This window comes from Mirounga leonina, unplaced genomic scaffold (genome assembly GCF_011800145.1).
Source record: "Mirounga leonina isolate KUSES-001 unplaced genomic scaffold, KU_Mleo_1.0 Mir_94, whole genome shotgun sequence".
Classification (NCBI taxonomy): domain Eukaryota; kingdom Metazoa; phylum Chordata; class Mammalia; order Carnivora; family Phocidae; genus Mirounga; species Mirounga leonina.
In genome coordinates, this window is record NW_023270855.1 from 6,175,558 (window position 1) to 6,195,835 (window position 20,278).

The window sequence follows — 20,278 nt, forward strand, 5'->3', positions numbered from 1 at the left end:
TTCCCAGCCCAGTCAATTTATAATCTCTCCCTCTTCCTCCCCTTCCCAGCACTTTATCATGTCCTCCAGCTTTTCACATCCAGTCCCTTTCTACTCATTCTCCAGCACTTCCTCACAAAAACTAGGAAATGACCTTGCAAGAACAACTTTTCTAAGGGTAAGGGAAGAGGGTGTTGTATTATCAAAAGAAGATTCCCTTTGGTGGACTGGGGGAAAGTGAAAGTGTATGAACACGCCCAAATGACTAATTTTTAGCCCATCAAACCAAATCTCTAACTATTCTCCCCCTAAATAGCTGACAGATTCCACTAGAGGCCAGACTCAAGAAGGGCCAATTATATCCTTCCCTAGATTTTTATACTAGTCATACTAAATTTGCTATTAAATTTACCTCTCTATCCTGGGATGACAACAAAAGGCTTATTTTGATTAAGAGGAATCTAAGAGGGAGAGAAAAATGGAACTGAAGAATCTCTTAACAGTGGCAGTTTTAAGTGATGGTGGAATTACTGAATATAAGCTAAAGATTTGGTGAGATGATTTACCTTGTCACAAGTAATAAGAATAAGTACTTCAAGTTTCTTAGCACTTACAAGACACATAAACTGATGCAGTGAACCAAAACAACTAAAAGTTTAGATCTAATCCATGCTTACATCTGAATATGGTTATACTTGTGTAGATCTAATGATTAAGTGTAGAATGGTGGCAGTGGTGGTGCTAGAGTGTAGACATCTCCTTCTCTGGCAAGTTAAATACTGCAAAATTAGGCTTTTGTTAAAGAGTGTAAGACAGGGTGGCTGTGTCCAAACTGCTTGGGTTTGAATCCTCATTTTATCACCTGGCAGGTTATTTGTACCTCTCTGTGCTTATTTCTTCATCTGCAAAAGAGAGATAATAGTATGTACTTTCTATGGTTGTTGGAAGAATAAAATGAGATAATGTAAGCGATGCTTAAAATAGAGCCTGATACAGAGTAAGTACTCAACAAATACTAAATATTACTATCAATAGCTAGATTACTTTTTTGGTGCTTGAGATAATTAAAGAACAGTCCTTTAGATGGATAGTTAAATGACATTTTGGTGAAAGATTTAAGCTGTGGAATAAAGGGTAGACTGAATGGAAAGAAAGCATTCTCTAAACATGAAATCATACAGGTCCATTTATAAATCAATTATAAACTAAGTTTTCCTAGTGACAATATTACTCCAAAAAGTCATGATATCTATTTAGGATTAAGAAGTAGAATGAGACTGTAGATTTGAAATAAAAAATGACAATCATTCGTTGAGCATGATACTTGTTAGCAGTGTTCTGAACATTGACAATAAAGAAAGAACAAAACACGAAAATTCCAGCTCTTGTGTAATGGCATATATGAAGACGTACTTAAAAAAAAAAAAACCAAAAAACCTAGATCCTGAAGGATCATGTGATGTATCTGATACACCTACCATTTGGAAAAAAGAGATAAAACTAAGGTTGTTAGAGATAATTAGGAGTTACTTCAACAAGCTACTATGCTTTAAGAGATTTACCACTGACCCCCTTCTCCCAGTGTGAAGATGAGTGATTCAAAAATCTTTTATAGGGCACCTGGGTGGCTCAGATGGTTAGGCGACTGCCTTCAGCTCAGGTCATGATCCTGGAGTCCCGGGATTGAGTCCTGCATCAGGCTCCCTGCTCGGCGCGGAGTCTGCTTCTCACTCTGACCCTCTCCCCGTCTTGTGCTCTATCTCATTCTCTCTCTCAAATAAATAAAATCTTTAAAAAAAATCTTTTATAAAACCAATCGAAGTCCATGTATAAGTGATAACCAATTTTATTTCATATCAGAAAGAGCAACATAAACATTTTGTTCATGTTAAATTCAGAAAACATCCCCACTTCATCATTTGACTAGGAGATAAAAATACATTTAATTTCCATATTAGAGACCTAACCAAAGAGAGAGATGTTAGGAATTGGGAAACAAAGAGAAAAAGGAAGACAGCCATCAGAGGGAGAGAAACAGAGAGAAAAAAAAGAAGGAAAAAAAGAGACAGAATATAGGAAACACCAAAAATGGGGGGGGGTGAAGGAGAGAGGTGATGGGAAAGAGGGAATTAGAAGAAGAGCTACAGCAGGAACTGAGGGGACAGCCAGGAGACCTCGAAGATCCAGATTAGGTCATGGGTAATAACTTTTTACATTTAAGCTCAGCTATTCACTTTGGATATAAGCATCATAAATCATTATCATTGGTAGTCTATACACTGTACAGAAATTAAGAAACCACCAAAGTTTTTACATTGGTAATTACATACAAATTCTACCTTCAGGAGACTATCTCTGCTTTTCTCTAAAGTCACATTTTCCCTACTTTGGTGTCTATGCTCATATAATTTTTCCATTTGAAGTGCTTTGTCCATCACTCCACATTCAATGAATACCCAATAAATATTTATTGAGTACCTACAACTCCGAATCGCCAAGGAAAGGTTGAAAAAGAAAAACAAAGCTGGGGGCATCACGTTGCCCAATTTCAAGCTATATTACAAAGCAGAGATCACCAAAACAGCATGGTACTGGCACAAAAACAGACATATAGACCAATGGAACAGAATAGAGAGCCCAGATATAGACCCTCAACGCTATGGTCAAATAATCTTTAACAAAGCAGGTAAAAACATGCAAAGGAAAAAAGACAGTCTCTTCAGTAAATGGTGCTGGGAAAATTGGACAGCCACATGCAGAGGAATGAAACTCGACCATTCTCTAACACCATTCACAAAGATAAACTCAAAATGGATGAAAGACCGCAATGTGAGAGAGGAATCCATCAAAATCCTAAAGGAGAACATAGGCAGTAACCTCTTTGACATCGGCCACAGCAACTTCTTTCAAGATACATCTCCAAAGGCTAGTGAAACAAAAGCAAAAATGAACTTTTGGGACTTCATCAAGATCAAAAGCTTCTGCACAGCAAAGGAAACAGTCAACAAAACAAAGAGGCAACCCACAGAATGGGAGAAGATATTTGCAAATGACACTACAGATAAAGGACTGGTATCTAAGATCTATAAAGAACTTCTCAAACTCAACACCCAAAAAACAAATACTCAAGTCAAAAAATGGGCGGAAGACATGAACAGACACTTCTCCAAAGAAGACATACAAATGGCTAACAGACACATGAAAAAATGTTCATCATCATTAGCCATCAGGGAAATTCAAATCAAAACCACACTGAGATACCACCTTACACCAGTTAGAATGGCAAAAATTGGCAAGGCAAGAAACAACAAATGTTAGAGAGATTGTGGAGAAAGGGAAACCTTCTCACACTGTCGGTGGGAATGCAAGTTGGTACAGCCACTTTGGAAAACAGTGCGGAAGTTCCTCAAAAAATTAAAAATAGAGCTACCCTATGACCCAGCAATTGCACTCCTGGGTATTTACCCCAAAGACACAGATGTAGTGAAAAGAAGGGCCATATGCATCCCAGTGTTCATAGCAGCAATGTCTGCAATAGCCAAACTGTGGAAAGAGCTGAGATGCTCTTCAACAGATGAATGGATAAAGATGATGTGGTCCATATATGCAATGGAATATTACTCAGCCATCAGAAAGGATGAATACCCAACTTTTACATCAACATGGATGGGACTGGAGGAGATCATGCTAAGTGAAATAAGTCAAGCAGAGAAAGTCAATTATCATATGGTTTCACTTATTTGTGGAAAATAAGGAATAGCATGGAGGACATTAGAAGGAAGGGAAAAATGAAGGGGGGAAATCGGAGCGGAAGATGAACCATGAGAGACTATGGACTCTGAGAAACAAATTGAGGGTTCTAGAGGGGAGGGGGGTGGGAGGATGGATTAGCCTGGTGATGGGTATTAAGAGGGCACGTACTGCATGGAGCACTGGGTGTTACAGGAAAAAATGAATTGTGGATCACCACATCAAAAACCAATGATGTATTGTATGGTGACCAACATAACATAATAAAATAAAATAAAACTAAAAAAAAAAAACCCCAAAACATATCAGACACTATTCTAGACACAATTCAAATATTTATGCAGATTTTAATGAAAATGGACTATTTTAACAAAATATTCTACTAGACTTGAAGAAAAATGATTTTTTTTTTCTTCTGTAGCTAACCTTTTTCTTTATCTGATACCATAACCACTAAAAAAATCCTTATGAAAATAATGTCCCTTACTTAAAAGCATTCTAGAATTTTCCCCAAACTCTAGTGAGGATATCACTCCTGTGGGGGTCTAAGTCCTCCAGATCCTCCAAAGTGCAATTAATCTGTGATAATTCTAGCTGCTAAATGTTGACAATAACAGTTGGAAGTTTGTAAAACTAAGTAAAAAACGTTGAATAATAAAAGTTATTTGAACTTTCACCCACATCAAAATGGAATCCTGAAGACATTACCAAAATGGGTAGTCAGGGCTGTTCTTGTTCAACCACAGCAATACATCACAGGAGGGAGAACAAATGATTTTAAGATCAGTAGCATGACTGTGATTTAGGTAATTTGTTTCTGTAAATATTGCATTACTTGTGAAAAACATCACTTGGAAGAGGAGCATACCACAAATATTAAAGGTGGAATTAAATGATGGCTGAGAAGCCATCAGAACTGTACTTTTTTTTAAAAAAGAACTATGGAACTAACTGTACAGATATGCTTAAAACTGAACGTGCATTCAAATTTAAGGAAATGTAATTACAATCCTGATGAAAACATCCAGACACTTCGTAGACATTGGTTTTCCAATACGGTCAATAACAAAAGAAATAAGTCTATGAAGTTAATATTACAGACTAGGGAATCGCTAGGGTATCACCCTATAAGGCATCTAGTTCATCTGTCCTATCAGACAAGACTCCTTGACCGATGGCAGTTCAGATCTGCATGAATGTCTCTACTGACAAAGTATTTACTTCCGCACAAGACAGCCTTCCCACTGGTGGACAACGGCAGTAACTGGAATCCTTTCCTTATGCTGAGCTGAAGCATGTCTCCCTTTAATTTCTAGCAATCCTGTGACAAAGGCCTGTCTATGACGCAGGAAGCTCCATAAGGGAAGGGACCTGTCTGTCTTGCTTACTGCTACAGTCCCAGTAGCTGGCACAATGTGTGACACATAGTAAACATGCCATAAAAATGAGTCTATGGCTGATGACTGCCCCATAGGACTCAGTCACAAAGTCCAGTCCATTTGTCCTTTAGGGCAGTGGTGCTCTAACTTGGAGGTGAAGGAACTTTTCTTTTCTTTTTTTTTTTTAAAGATTTTATTTATTTATTTGACACAAGCAGGGGGAGCGGGAGAGGGAGAAGCAGGCTTCCCGCTGAGTAGGGAGCCCGACGCGGGGCTTGATCCCAGGACCCTGGGATCATGACCTGAGCCGAAGGCAGACGCCTAACGACTGAGCCACCCAGGTGCCCCCGAACTTTTCAATCTATCGTGGCTACTTCTGTAGAATGGAAAATGATGTGCTTGAATGTTATGACAATATAAAATTTTTAATGCGTATCCTCCAATTTGCACATACCTTGTACCAAATCAGAAACGGAGGGTTTATGAGCAGATCAGTCTCATTTTCCCTACCTCTTTGTTCCTACAAGCCCTCCTCATTTTATGTCCAGATGTTGAGATAGCCTCCTGTTTTCCCTGCACACTACTGCCAAATTAATCTCCTGATTAAATCATCTCACTCTTTTTCTCAAGACCTGGAATCTCACCACTCCTTATAAGATAAAACCCACACTCCTTTGCCTGCATTCCAGACCCTTTCTCATCTGACCTAAAATCTCTATCTCCAGCCATATTTCTCCTACTCACATACACGTGCTACATCCACTTCAAATGCATTGATCTCGGCAGAGTTTCCCTCAATCCATGCTTACGCACTATTCCAGGCTTTGTTTTCTTACACTGGAAATTCCTTTCCCCTCCTTTTGGGCTGCCTCAAACCCTGAACTTCTGTTGTTGTTGTTGTTGTTTTATGGGGCAAAATTTACAGAACATAAAATTAAGTATTTTAAAGTGCACAACTCAGTGGTATTTAGCACATTCTTCAAGCTGTGCAACCAGCACCTCTATCTAGTTCCAAAACATTTTAATCACCTCAAAAGGAAATCCTGTACCCATTAAGCAGTCACTCCCCTTTCTCCCTTCCCCCCAGGCCCTGGCAACCACTAATCTGCTTTCTCTATGGATTTGCCTATTCTGGATATTTCATATTAAAGGAATCATACTTTAGTTCCCTTCTTTGTTTCTTTTTCTGTATATTTTTAAAGTTTTTTTCCCCCCATAAGATCACCCTGTCAATCTCCCAATTTCTCAAGTCTAGTTTAACCCCTCCCTTCTCTACATGGCTTTTCTAGGATATATCCTCCAATCCACACTGATCCACAACTCCCTGAATTTTTGTAGCATTTGTTTTCTGTCTTACTTATTTTAGCTCTTAATCATATACTGCTCTGAACTGTTGGTTCCATGTTTGAATTTTACCCCATTTTGCTTCATGTAGATTATAAACTCCTCCTTCTAGCAGCTTTGGTGTCTCCCTTTGTGCCTAGAACATACTTGAACATGTGTGCAATTCACTGTGTCCAGCCACACGCTAATGAATAACAAACTAAGGAAACTGAAGTCTGGATCGCCAATGAGAGAAAGCTTCAAACCCATTTCAGTCCTTCATCTTTCTTTTTATCAGGCTCTACCCTCCCTGCCATTTTGCTGTCTCTCTTGTGTCTGTTGGGCCCTTCTTTGCCCTAGTAGGAGGTGAACAGGTGTGGTTGCAGAAGGATAATGGCAGGCTGCCCAAGGGTGGAGAGGGTGCAAATTCCCTGCATTGATCTTTGGCTAAGAGACTCCTACCTTCGTTCTACATCCACAGATGAAGGCTGCGGAGAAGAGGGGGTGTGCAGAGATGTCACAAGGCCATATAAGAAAAGGTTCCTCTATTTGCTTTTCTTTTATATGTAAATCAGTTTCTTTGGCATTTTGATTTGAAGTTGCTTATAAACCCATATCTGCCTTGTGACAGGAGATTAACTGTTAAATAATTATGATAATACTTGTGATTTATATATGAAGTACTGATTAAATTATTTTGTATATTATAAACAAATTAATAGGCCAAAACTTGATAGTGTTTTATCTAATACTTAACAAAATGTTTGAAAAGGAACTGTTTATTTCATGCCTGAGTAATAAGTCTAAATGACATTTTCTATTGTACATTATTATGAGCTTTTCTCCAGTTGCAGGACTAAGTAGAATCTGTTACAGTTGCCATTGGAAGCCTCCAAACAAGAATGTAAAACAGTGCTCTGGCCCTTAGGCCATTTAAAACCTGTTTTTCTGACCAGAACTACTAAAAGATCCAACATAGAAAGCTGAAGTCTATAATTAACATTTTTTTTCCCCTTTTCATATCCCATTTTGCCCGCTTTAGAATAGTAAAATGAAAATCTCTTCTGGCATTAATTTCAAATCATTATGTATCATTAAAATGTTAAATAAAATAGAAATTAACATTTTAGAGAGTAACTTAGGGAATTCCTTTAATATGTAGAGAATAGTAGCACTGAGAATCCCATACAAGTGATCCTGAAAAAGCCCAAACTTGTTCTCAGTATCAAATCAAGTTTAAAAATATTTATAAAGTACTTCGAATGCCCTCAGCCCCCCTGTGCTACAGGCTGTGAATTAGGGAAATCAAATCAAGTTCAGAAGTATTTATAAAGCACTGATAATACACTCAGTTCTCTACACTATAGGCCATGAATTAGGGGAGGTATGCAGTACATACATATGTAAGAGGAATAAGGATTACAACATCATTTCTATCTCTATGAATTAACAATTTTGCTTGGTACACAGAATTTGTGCAGAAAAATTGTAAGACATGACAGCAGAGAATCAGCAAATAAAATGTGTAATACAGAGTATGGAACACATTAAATTACATTTCAGGGTAGATCTGCCTTCTAATTGTTTTACTTCAGCTGAGATTAAAATTAGTTTGCATTTTCCGAACTCGAAAGCTGGTGGCCAGTATAAATACTTTACATACATGTCGTATGACAAAGGAAATCAACCTGACATTTAAAAACTTCATGGGCATAATAGAGACAAATTATGTGTCTGTATTGTGCTTTGCTAGGATCCAAGATTGTTCCAGCAGACACAGTAAATTACACAGAATGAATCATGTGCGTGGCCTAAAGACACAACCAAACCAAGATGCTGTGTTCAAGTGCTTAGTTATTTTCTCAGCTTTTCCCGAGCTGTGGGCATTTGCCTCCCTAGCACTAGATATTCGTTTACCGACCCAGCATGGTATGCTCTCAAGACTGAAAAGTATTAGTCTGACCCTCTGGCCATGTTTCCAGGTGGGCAGATTTTGCTTCCTATGTAAGGATATCTAGTGTTGAAAAGCAAGTAGTCATTCATTAAATGCCTGTGGAGTTTGTGGAATTGAATAAACTGTAGTGAAATCTGCAAAACTGGAGAATTTTGGTTACATCTAAAGTAAACTGTAGGGCGCCTGGGTGGCTCAGTCGGTTAAGTGTCTGCCTTTGGCTCGGGTCATGATCTCAGAGTCCTGGGATTGAGTCCCGCATCGGGCTCCCTGTTCAGTGGGGAGTCTGCTTCTCCCTTTCCCTCTGACCCTCTCCTCCACTCGTGCTCTCTAAGAAATAAATAAAAATCTTTAAAATAAACTACACTCTACTTTGCCATGTCAGTCTACATATGAATGGATTAATTGTACATCACATAAATTCCTTCAAAATTAATTTTCCTTATCATGATGCCCCCAAAGCGTCGTGTTGTTCAGAACTTATTTTTAAGTGGTCAATAAAATATTTTCTGTCAATGTAACATCAGAACTAAAATGGTAGACAATTTGTATGTGAATATAGAATTTGGAAATAGCTATAATAAGTAATTTGACCAAAGTCTGCACATTTGAAATAATATCTGGATCCCCTTTTACTCAAATATTATATTCTAAATATGTAAAAGTTCTTCATAGGCTTTTAAAGAAAAGTAGCTAACTTTATTTCCCAAGGGAAAAAAAAGGGTTTTTTGTTTTTTGTTTTTTTTAATTTTAACCAGATAGGCCCAGTGAACTTTGTTTTACATTTCTATTAAGTATAAATAATTTTTGGTAAATAAGGTTACAATTCATTTGCATAGTTCACCCTTTACATATACTCACTGTGAGAACATTATAAAATAAATAATCCTTCTGCAAGGATTTGGATTTTCAATAATAGTAATACTCTATTAACAAAGGATGCATTCTACCTCTTTTTTTTTTTTTTAAGATTTTATTTATTTATTTGACAGAGAGAGAGAGACACAGCAAGAGAGGGAACACAAGCAGGGGGAGTGGGAGAGAGAGAAGCAGGCTTCCTGCTGACCAGGGAGCCTGATGTGGGGCTCGATGCGGGGCTTGATTCCAGGACCCTGGGATCATGACCTGAGCCGAAGGCAGACTCTTAACAACTGAGCCACCCAGGCACCCCTCTACCTCCTTTGTTAATAAATTTGTTATTGAGAGAGACATAAAGTAATGTAATATAACATTATACATAACACAAAATACATACATATAACTTAAAACAGTATAGTAATAAGGGATCCAGGACAAATATTCAAGGATGCAGGTTTTCCCCTATCACAACCAACTCAAAGATAGCCACCTGACTCCCTGTTGGTCTAGCAATGCTGCCTTGTCACAGGGGGAGGGCCAAGACTGCGGCCTCCTCTTAGATATCACCTCTCCCACTACTGTTCTTGTTAAATCTAGTTAACAATAATTGTAAACTCCAGGAGAGATGGAATTTGTCTGTTCATTGCTTTATCCTTCTTCTCTAAAATAGTCTTGGCACAAAGGAGGAGCTCAACAGATATTTGTTGAATAAATAAATCTTCATTAAAAAGGAGCTTCTTCTCAATTTGTCCTTGGAGGTATCATCACATGAAGTCTGTGTTACTCACAAATTCTAAGGCTATAAACTGAATCTTGTTGGCTGAGGTCTGCCTTGGGCTGTATTAAGGAGTAAATCATCAGAAGTGGGGGAGGCAGAAAGAAGAGAGAAATATTCCGTATTTCTAAAAGCTTTTAAAACTTTGTTTTCATTCAGATAATGGTTATTCTAAAGACATCAAGCTGACATAAACTTCTCAAAATAAGTTCCAAAGAAAGTGACAAGAAAAATGTAACCTGTAATCTGGGTCAAAGGTAAAACCACTTAATTTTCCCTTTGGGATTTCTAGAACAATGCAAAAGAAAAAAGGAAAAATTAATTAATTCGAAGGCTATTTCTCTGTGTGTGTGCATGGTGTGCACATATGTGTATATAAATATGTATTGCTCTGTGTATGTATATTTATATATTATATTAAATATATGTTATATATTAAAAATATGCCTTTTACAGCATTCACTCAGAAGTCTGACTAGATTTTTGGAAACCTCAATTCCCTTGCTATTAATAACTATCCTATCATGGGATCATTTATTTTTATAAAAAACCATAATAGACATACATATTTTTTATAAAAAAAAATTTTTAAGGGTGGCTTTAAAGCAAAATAGCCCCAGAAACTATTTTTAAAAGTTCTGTTTGTCAGTGTACGCTAAAGATCAAAGGTCCAAAGAAATAAACAAAATCAAATCCGATGTATGGCTGAGAAAATTAAGAGACTGTAACAGAGATGGGATATTTTTCTCCTCCCAAATAGAGGCTAGTCAAGCAAAGAGTACAGAGAAGTCCAATATGTGAAATAAAATTAAGTATGAAATAAAATTGGGTATAACCAAAAAGAATTCATGTGGTGCCTTAACATTACTGTCAATGGCTTTCAAGGAATTAAATAGGTAGAGGATTCTCAATGTTTAATTGACTCTTTGCCTTGATTTTTACTAATCAGAGTTATAGACATACTAAAAAACAGAAAAGCTTTAAACATATCCTTTTAGTTACAGAAATAATTTTATATTACTGGCTGAACTTTGGAAAAGAGAGAAAGACGTAAAAGTTTTTAAAAAGCCCTCCATAACCTCACTAATATAACTATCATGAGTTTTATATATTCCTTTCCTTCCAGACTTCCTCATATACATATATTTATGTAAGGTTGCAATCAATAGTGCACATACATTTTTATGCTACTTCTTTTAGTTAATATTTTTCAGATTTATTACCATTTCTAAATCGTCACTAATGATTGTATGACATTCCACTTGGTGATTATACCATAATTCACTTAACTGTTCTCTTGCTATTGAATATTTAAATTACTTCCAAATACTGGTTCCTATTAACACTGCTTTTATGAAAGTCTTTGGGTATACTGCTTTCCCTATATCCTCTATGTCTTTGGGAAATGTTCCAGAAGTAGGGGTATAGCATCCCAGTGTGTGATATACTGCCCAATTACTTTCTAAGCACCTTGAACTCAATCACAGTGACATCAGAAATATATAAGACTACAAGTTTCTTCAATTCCAGAACCAAAGAGTTTTAGAATTAAAAAAAAAAAAAAAAAAACTATCACCAACAATCACTAGGAAGGGTACATTTTCTACTATTACTAAACTGGAATTGAGGCTTACACCCGTATGTTGTAAGTCTGTTTAATGTGGATCCTCTGGGGATGAATCATCCTCAGTGATCTTATAAAATCCAGTCCCGAGGTTGTAGTCTTTGAACTTGGGAGACTCAGGAGAACCAGTGATGCTCAGACTACAAAGTGAGCTGGCTAGCTTCTCTTGACACAAGCTTACTGACAACACTGAACTTCTTTAAGTTGCCAACTTAACAACTGAGTCACCCAGGCACCCCTCTACCTCCTTTGTTAATAAATTTGTTACTGAGAGAGACATAAAATAACATTATACATAACAACAAAAAAATAACATTATACATAACAAAAATTACATACATATAACTTAAAATAGTATAGTAATAAGGGGCCAGGACAAATATTCAAGGATGCAGGGGTTAATTTTACAGGATGATCCCAAGAGAGTCTATCAATGGGGAGAATATAGCAAAGAACTTAACTATAGGCAAGGGTAAGGCCTACTAAAAATAATCCAAACTAAGTGCACTGATCAGTGGGTCCAGGCCATCACATGGGATGCAGGAACAATGCGTTCCAAAACAGTATCCATCAGAATCCCCTGGGGAGCCTGTTAAAACACATCTTCTGACTCAGTAGGTCTGGGTGTGGCCTGAGAATTTGCATTTCTACCAAGTTCCCAGATAATGCTGATGCTGCTGGTCCAAGGACCACACACTTGAGAACCATCGCCTTAGGTGGTTTCTTCATTCTTTTTTTTTTTTTTTTAAGATTTTATTTATTTATTTGAGACAGAGAGAATGAGAGAGAGGGAGCACATGAGAGGGGGGAGGGTCAGAGGGAGAAGCAGGCTCCCTGCCGAGCAGGGAGCCTGATGCGGGACTTGATCCAGGGACTCCAGGATCATGACCTGAGCCGAAGGCAGTCGCTTAACCAACTGAGCCACCCAGGCGCCCCTCTTTTTTTTTTTTTTTTTAAGATTTTATTTATTTATTCATGAGAGACAGAGAGAGAGGCAGAGGCAGAGGGAGAAGCAGGCTCCCCATGGAGCAGGAAGCCTGATGCGGAACTCGATCGGAGGACCCTGGGATCATGACTCGAGCTGAAGGCAGACGCTCAACTGACTGAGCCACCCAGGCACCCCTGATTTCTTCATCCTTTTTAAAACATTTATTGAGTGCATACTAAATACTGTGCTAGATGCTAGAGATAGGAAGATAAAAAAAACCCAATTAGTACCTGCTTCAAGAAACTAATAATCTATATTTTTGTAGACACTGTATTGCTCTAGTCCTAAACAACGAATTTGGACCTCGTTAAAAAGAAAGTTTAGAAATATATTATATTGTCTTTAAATAAAGCCAGGATGTTTCTAATTAGTTCCAAATATTTTAGGAAAACATGTAGTAATCCTACATTGGCAAATGCCTGGGTATTTTCTTCACTCTTCTGGATTTTGACATATGCAAATAATTTGTTAAAGTATCTTCTTCATTTATATATACATCATTCATATGTTTGTTCTCTTTCATAAACTCTATCTACTACATAAAACAAGAGAAAAAAATTTATGCACTTTTCCACATGCAATCAAAAATTTGTTTATACCGGTAATCATCAACTGACAGAAAAGAACAATGTTTAGTAAGGTAGGACTTTGAGATTCTTTGCTTTAGATTCCGACTTCCGCAACATTGTGGAAAAAGTGAAGGACAAGTAAGCAATGTGCTCAGTCATAGGCATGAGGGTGGCTCAAACCTAAGTGTTAAATAAACACCACCTATCAGCTGATTCAAAGAATTAATGAACTTGCTTTTGACATAGCTACTAAGCTTCTACTTCTAACAGAGATGTGTTGGCTTGCCATAACTATTTTTAAGCAAAAAATAAAAGAAAAAAAAAAGCATGTGTTAAGTTTTATGATCTGTGAATCTGTGAAAGTATTAAGTATTATTTATACTTCAGTATACGTTTTTCTGATGTGATTGAAAGGTCCCCCTCATTTCAATCTATTAGAAAGCTACTTTAAAAGTCTGGAAGAACTAACTCATGGAGACACTAGATCACTTGTCTAGCATCACAGAGAAAATAAAAAGACATAATGAGAAGTAATACTTAGATATCTGATTGCCAACTACTAACTCATAACCTTAATTTTGATAACATTTCCTAGGAAAGTTGATGTTGGGGAATAACAACTTGTTTTCTTTGAGGGAAAAAAATGGTTCAAGGAAGACTTGTATTGATCTTTAAGCGAAAAATAAAGGCATGCATGGGAGAATATATCCTTTCCTACCACTGCTATTTCCAATGGTTATTTTCCTATTTGGTTTCATAGAGGCTGGTTTACAGGGAAACTGGAATATGAATCACTTTAATTTTATTTTTCCTTCTCCCGATCACCTCTTTTTAAATTCCCACATGTGTTGTCTATTCCCCAAAGGCCTTGTTTTCAGGTAGCAAGGAAACTAGGACTAACTTCTCAAATTTTTGCTGACGGTGATTTAAAGAACTAACTCTGATAGGAGTATTGACATTTTCAAAGTGGACTTCAAACTTTCAAATGAAAAATAATAGTTTTAGAGGTGGAATGACAGCCAGTGGGGTGGGGTCAAAGTTAAGGGGTTCTTTCCAGCACTTCATCATTGTACTCAGGCAGTCTGACAGGTATGTTTCCCCACTGCCTTCTCTATAAAGGAAAATTTATTCCTTAAACATAGAGGGTAAGAATATCCTTTTTCCATTCACTTTCCCAGATTCTCTCCTGAGGAAACTTCTAGAGCCAGAGAGAATAACAGTGCTAGGTGGTAACTTTAGAATTTAAAACTATTTTAAAATTCTATGATGTCACTGGGGAACAGGGTAAATTCTTAGAAACCAACCTTATATTTGAGGTCTATGCACGGTAACTGCAATCTGCTGATTGTGGGAGTTGACCATACACAGATCTCTTACACTCCTACTCAGGGTATTTCCCTATTTTTCTACGTCCCTCATATCTTCCTTCTCCTTATCTGTGGTAAACTGTGAAGGAATTCACACCCCAGGTTTATGCTAATATGAACTCTTTCCAGAAGGTCAGAAAATTTGTCTCAGTAAGTCTTATCCACATTGTTAACTCTCCTAGATGACTCTACAAATTAAAGTGTTTTTTTTTTAAACAGTGAATCAGTTAAACTAGCAATGAATTTATTTTCTAAAAGCTAAGAAGTGAAATAAAAATGTTTCCTAAACAGATACTAAATCAAACTGAACTAAACCTTATAGGATCTAGTTTAAACCTGACTGTAAAGTTTAAGTCTCAATTTTAATTGATTCTTGTTGCATGAACTGATGACTTCATTTCTTTCCTTCATATCTGAGAAATCACAGTAGACCCTGTCGCAAAAAAGATTTTCAAGTTGAGAACGGCCTGGTCACTGGAATAGCTCAAGGTACAGCAATGACTCTGAGAAAGCCCAAGCTACTATGAAGAGAGCAGATGCTAATACTGCTCCCTGCTCCCCACCCCAAAGGGGAAGCCACAGGAAAAGGAACACTCACCTATAGGCACTGGCCTAAACCTTTCTTTGCCCTCGGTCTCCTCATCCCTTTAGTTATGTCCCTACATGGGTTCTGTAGCTCCATATTCCAGAAACAGAATGGGGTTCAGACCTGGAACCATGTCCCTTACCTTCTTGCAGAGGAGACACTTCACAATAAAATGCATTATTTAATCATTCATAAGTAGAATTTAAAATGTATTATTTGGATGATGCATGATTAATTACATGCTTGTCCAATTACTCCCTACTAGTAAATTGGTGGGCTATTAGGAAGCATCCTCACTTTTAAGCCTCTAAAAGCCTATTTTTGGTTATAGCTTGTTAGGAAAAGACCCAATTTTTACAACAAGTACAAGTCACTGTTTAGTCTTTTAGTCTGAGATACTGAACTGTCTTTTGATCTGAAGGCTCACAGGCCTCATTATAAGACAAACCTGCTCCTGGGTAACTTACATTAAGCACTCACAGGGTGCGCCATAAAAATACGTGAAGAATAGAACTTTATCAAATAAAAGCACAATCTACATCTAGACCACATTAGACATGCGATATTGACACAAAAGGATCCACATTGTGTCTACATAGGACTCACAAAGATAATAACAGTAAAACAAAAGAAAACAGACGTCTGATTTTTTATCAAAATACAATTTTAAATTGAATATTGATGAAATATTTCCAGAAACATTTTATAAATTGATCACCACCCAGCAAACATTATCTTTAGTTCATTCTTTGTTGTTGTGTTTTGTTGTTTTTTAAGTATGCTCCACGCCCAGTGTGGAGCCCAACAGAGGGCTTGAACTCAAAATCCTAAAATAAAGACCTGAGCTGAGATCAAGAGTCAGATGCTCAACGGACTGAACCACCCCGGCACCCCTCTTCAGTTCATTCTTAACAATGATCTCAAAATTTGTATCCATCAGCCTTTGTGGAAGAGCTAGCTGTGACATGAATAACCACGAAGGCTCTCTTTAAAATATCTGCTCAGTTAAATTCAGGGCAAGGTCATATCATTTAAGATACACAGGTATGCTGATAAAGTCTTAAAATCATACCAAAAAAAAAAAAAAGCACAGAACAATAATTGCAATACTTTTCCCATTTCACAGATGAGGAAATGGACAGAAAGGATAAGTGGTTGATGGCCATTACCACCCTAACTGCGTGGGAGCTCCTCTGATCTTGGAAGCTAAGCAGGGTCGGGCCTGCTTAGCAATGGGATGGGAGAAAGCACAAGGGACTTGCCCCATTGTAATAACTGAAACTGTGAGAAATGTAAACATTCATATTCCGAATTAAATATTCAGTATTAAAATGTTGATATGTATTGGTTGTTGAAGAAAAATATTTCTTAATATATAAACTTTAAAAAAAAAACAAATAATATTAAGTATATACTATTATTGGTGACAGTTTTTGCCTTAACATCTACAAAAGCTATCTCCAAAATATGGTCTATTGTATTTGAATCAATTTCCTTCTAATAACCAACGTAAGTATTTTAGGTAAATAGAAATTAAAACATGACATTTTTATTAAATAAGCTCTAAAACATACACCATAGAATTTCTCAAAATCTACCTCTGCATTTTGATAAAATACAAATAGTAAATAAGAAACTCCAGGAAGATTTCAAATAATCTTCAATTTAAAATTTTTGTCTAGAATGTTATGAAACTAACTGAAGTATGATATGTGGGGGCTGTCTATGCTTGCAAGATGGGTTATTCACAGATCTTACTGTACTGTGGTGGAGTCAAATTATATCAGTTTCGAAGAACCTTCATAAGCACTTTAAACCGCTGCCTTTTTTATTGCTTTTAGGCCTCAACTACCCTAACGTTGGGGTCTGCTAGGAAAAATAAGAAAAGCAACTTAGAAATTCAGTTTATTTTTTAGGTGCGGAGCATATGTTTACATTTATAGACTGGTGATTTAAATCAAGTTTTCTTGATTAGTGATTTTTAAAAAATCCTCCTACAACTGGTATTTATTTAGTGGAAACCAATGAGACCAAAAACTTCTTCCAGTACGGTTTGCTACACCTTAGGACATATATTCCCAAGTTCAAGTGAAAATGAATTCAGCAGGACACCCACAAATTAGAAGGATGACATTTTCTGTGTTACCCATTAGCAGATAGATACATACATACATCCTATGAAAGAGGTAAAAGTATGGGCCAGGATTTATGAAACATTTGTAAAGTATTATTTCAACACTTTTCCCGTGCTTCATGAAAGTCTCCTGTTATTAACGACCATTTCACAATCTGAAAACTAAATGAGATGTACTAATACTGGTGTATGTTTTCACAGCAGCGGCTGCCACAAAGCTTTCACACGCATAATTATCTTCAGAGTTAAGATTAGTGGCAAACATCTTATTTTCAGACAATTACAGGAGAGAGAATATAAGTGTTTGTTTATAGTCCTACAACTTGCTAAAAGCAATTAGCCGTGATCAGTAATGCATTTCTAATCCATACTCCTAAAGTCAGACTCTGTCTCCTGTATAAATTTTAAATGTCATAGGGATTTTGAAATTAATAGTGTTTTTAAAAAAAATTATGACACATTGTTTAAACATAATTTTGAAATATACAAAGAAATGAACATTAAGGAAATTTGTCCCTTTAAAGAAAACTGTATTTAATTATTAAAAATAACCAATCACAAAAAATATTTTCAAAGTATTTTAAGTGTAATAGAGAATATGATGCTGGTGGACATTTGAGTTTTACTTTTTAAAAATTATATTCTTTTAAATCTAAAAGAGTGAAAAAACAATGCCCCAAAATCTTAGCCCAGAATCCTTCAAATCTTCATATTTCATCAATGCCATGCTGTTATAGTAGTTTTTGTAAAGACTAGAAACAAACTTTTCAATATGAAAAAGAATTATTATTTAAAAATGAAATAACCACTTTTTTCCCCTCCCAGTGAATTATAAAAGATTGAGATGGTCACTAGTTGATTCTAAGATGTTTTAAGATATAATTATCAGCAAGTGAAGTATCACATATCATATAATTTAAATAAAGGGAAAAAATTATGTGAAGTACCCAGTAAGGCAAAAATAGATGGTTTTGTAACAAACTTCATTTTTTGGCTAACATGACATTAGTTTTAAATTTTGTATATTAAAGAATACTATGGCACCGTATTAACTACAGAATCAATCTGTGAATCTGACTGAAAATAGACAACACAAAAATGATGTTAAAACTTGAACAGTTTCCCTCGAAACATCCCTCAGAACGCTAACTGGTAACATGTGTAAGTGTCTTCCATAAAACATTCATAGGAGTGTGAAGTATTTCTTTGAGAAGCCCCAGGGAATGTCTATGTCAGTCTCTATACCAGAAGGGTTTCCTAAATCATCGAACGCCATCATTTTGGTTCTGCTTTCAGTCAGCGATTGATCCCTTAGCTATAGACGGAAGACTGCCAGAGAACACCTGAGATTTGTGGAAGAAGACGTGCCTGGGTCCTTTTAAAGAGTAAGTTATTTCACTGTTCTCTCAACAACTCTGGTTACAATTTGTTTCGTGAATGATAAAAAACAGTTGACATTAAAATAATGTACTTCAAAATAAGGAGCTTCTCCAGCAATAGGATTCCTACAACTCAGGTCAGCATCTTGCCTGGTTATGTTTTCAGATGATAATTTAACAAATTTAATTTTACATTTCATCCCCCAACCTTGAAAAGGAAAAACAGAAAAACTTTAGCTTCTTCCTGACAGATCACTAATTTTTTTTTTAAATTTTATTTCTCCTAGAACTGACACTATTTTCCCCAAGAAAATAGTGAGCTATCCTTAGACCCAAGTGAATTCGATTCTTAGGGTCAAACAAGAGCACAGCCAAATACTAACGATATAATTGTCCTCATCATCATCTCGCAAATTTTGGACACATCAACACATTTCAACAAAACGCAATCAGAGTGAGGCGACTCACCTAATCAACGGAAGCTAACAAGAAGAATTTAGAAATGCAGCCTTCTGAACACCAGCAGAGGTAAAGGCCCCTTCTTTACCTAACAACTGACCTTATATAAAAGCGGCGAATAGGTTACTCCCAGTTTCTGCCTCCTTACCTTAGGCTCCTCCCCAAATACCAAGGCATACAGTACCACAACCACACACCCACTTTCCACCCCCTGCACTGAGGGACCAGGACTTTGTGTTCAGGCTACCTGCCTCTCCCCACCTCAGTGAGAGGACACAGCGCGGGCAGTGAGGCGCGGCACGTGTAGGAACCCCCAGCCCGGTAATGCCACCTTTCCAAACACGGGGGTGCGGCGGGGGACGCACGCCTTCTCCATCCCCTATAACCCCGGGGAATCCGGCCCACGTCCCAGCCTCTTCACTCGGCTCACGGCCAGCTCAGCGCTCAAGGGCACCGGGGTTAGGTGACCTCGAACGCGCCCCTCGCTTATCTGTCACCGCGACCCCCAGTGACCGCCTCCAGGGCTCTGGAGACCGAGAAGGAGACTCTACGGCGGCGGGACGGACAGGCACCGGAGCCCGCGTTTCGGTCCCAAAGTTCCCCTCGAGCGCCTCCCGGACGCCGGCGCACCTCCGCCGGGGACTCGGAGGTCCCGGTTCCCTCGGACCCCGACCCAGGCGCTCCCTCGAGGGGGCCTGTCCCGGGAGCGCCGGACGCACGACCGGCGCCTCCCGGTGCGCGGCCGCCGCTCCCTGCGGCGCGTCTCGCGCGCAGCCCCTGCCCTCCGCGGCCCGGCTGGCTCGCTCTGTACCGGGACTTCTCAGCACGCCCGCGACCCTCACCCGGACCTGTCCGTGCCCGTCCCCTCCGACCTCGACGCCGCAGCCCCGGCCCTCCTCGGGCCCCGGCCCCTCGGCGCTTCCCCGCCCTCCAGGCCCCCAGCGCCGCCCGCACCCCGACACTGACCTGCGGCTGCGGCAGCGGCAGCGCCCGGCTCCGGTGTCCCGGCGGCCGCCCGAGCGCCCCAGGCGGCGACTGCGGCGCGGGCGCGGGCGCGGGCGCGGGCTACGGCTCCGAGCGCGGTCGGCCCCGCCTGCCCGAGGGTGAGGCGGCCCGCGGCCCGGCGCGCCGAAAGGGCGGGGAAGCGCCGAGGGGCC

At 38.4% G+C, this 20,278-nt stretch overlaps 1 protein-coding gene and 1 long non-coding RNA gene across 3 annotated transcripts in view; one reads left to right on the top strand and one right to left on the bottom strand.

Moving 5' to 3' along the window:
• PPARG (peroxisome proliferator activated receptor gamma) overlaps positions 1-19,701 on the bottom strand; it is a 131,503-nt gene extending 111,802 nt beyond the window's left edge. Inside the window, exon 1 of the mRNA XM_034997700.1 lies at positions 19,131-19,701. The gene's annotated coding sequence lies outside the window, so the exon portion shown is untranslated. The remainder of the gene's footprint in view (positions 1-19,130) is intronic.
• Positions 18,471-20,278, top strand: part of LOC118005679 — a 37,541-nt gene continuing 35,733 nt past the window's right edge. Inside the window, exons 1-2 of one of the 2 annotated variants that reach the window (XR_004677846.1) lie at positions 18,471-18,668; positions 18,950-19,190. This is a non-coding gene — a long non-coding RNA (uncharacterized LOC118005679). Of the gene's footprint in view, positions 18,669-18,949; positions 19,191-19,343; positions 19,443-20,278 lie in introns of those variants that run through there. The other variant, XR_004677845.1, reaches the window with a different exon arrangement.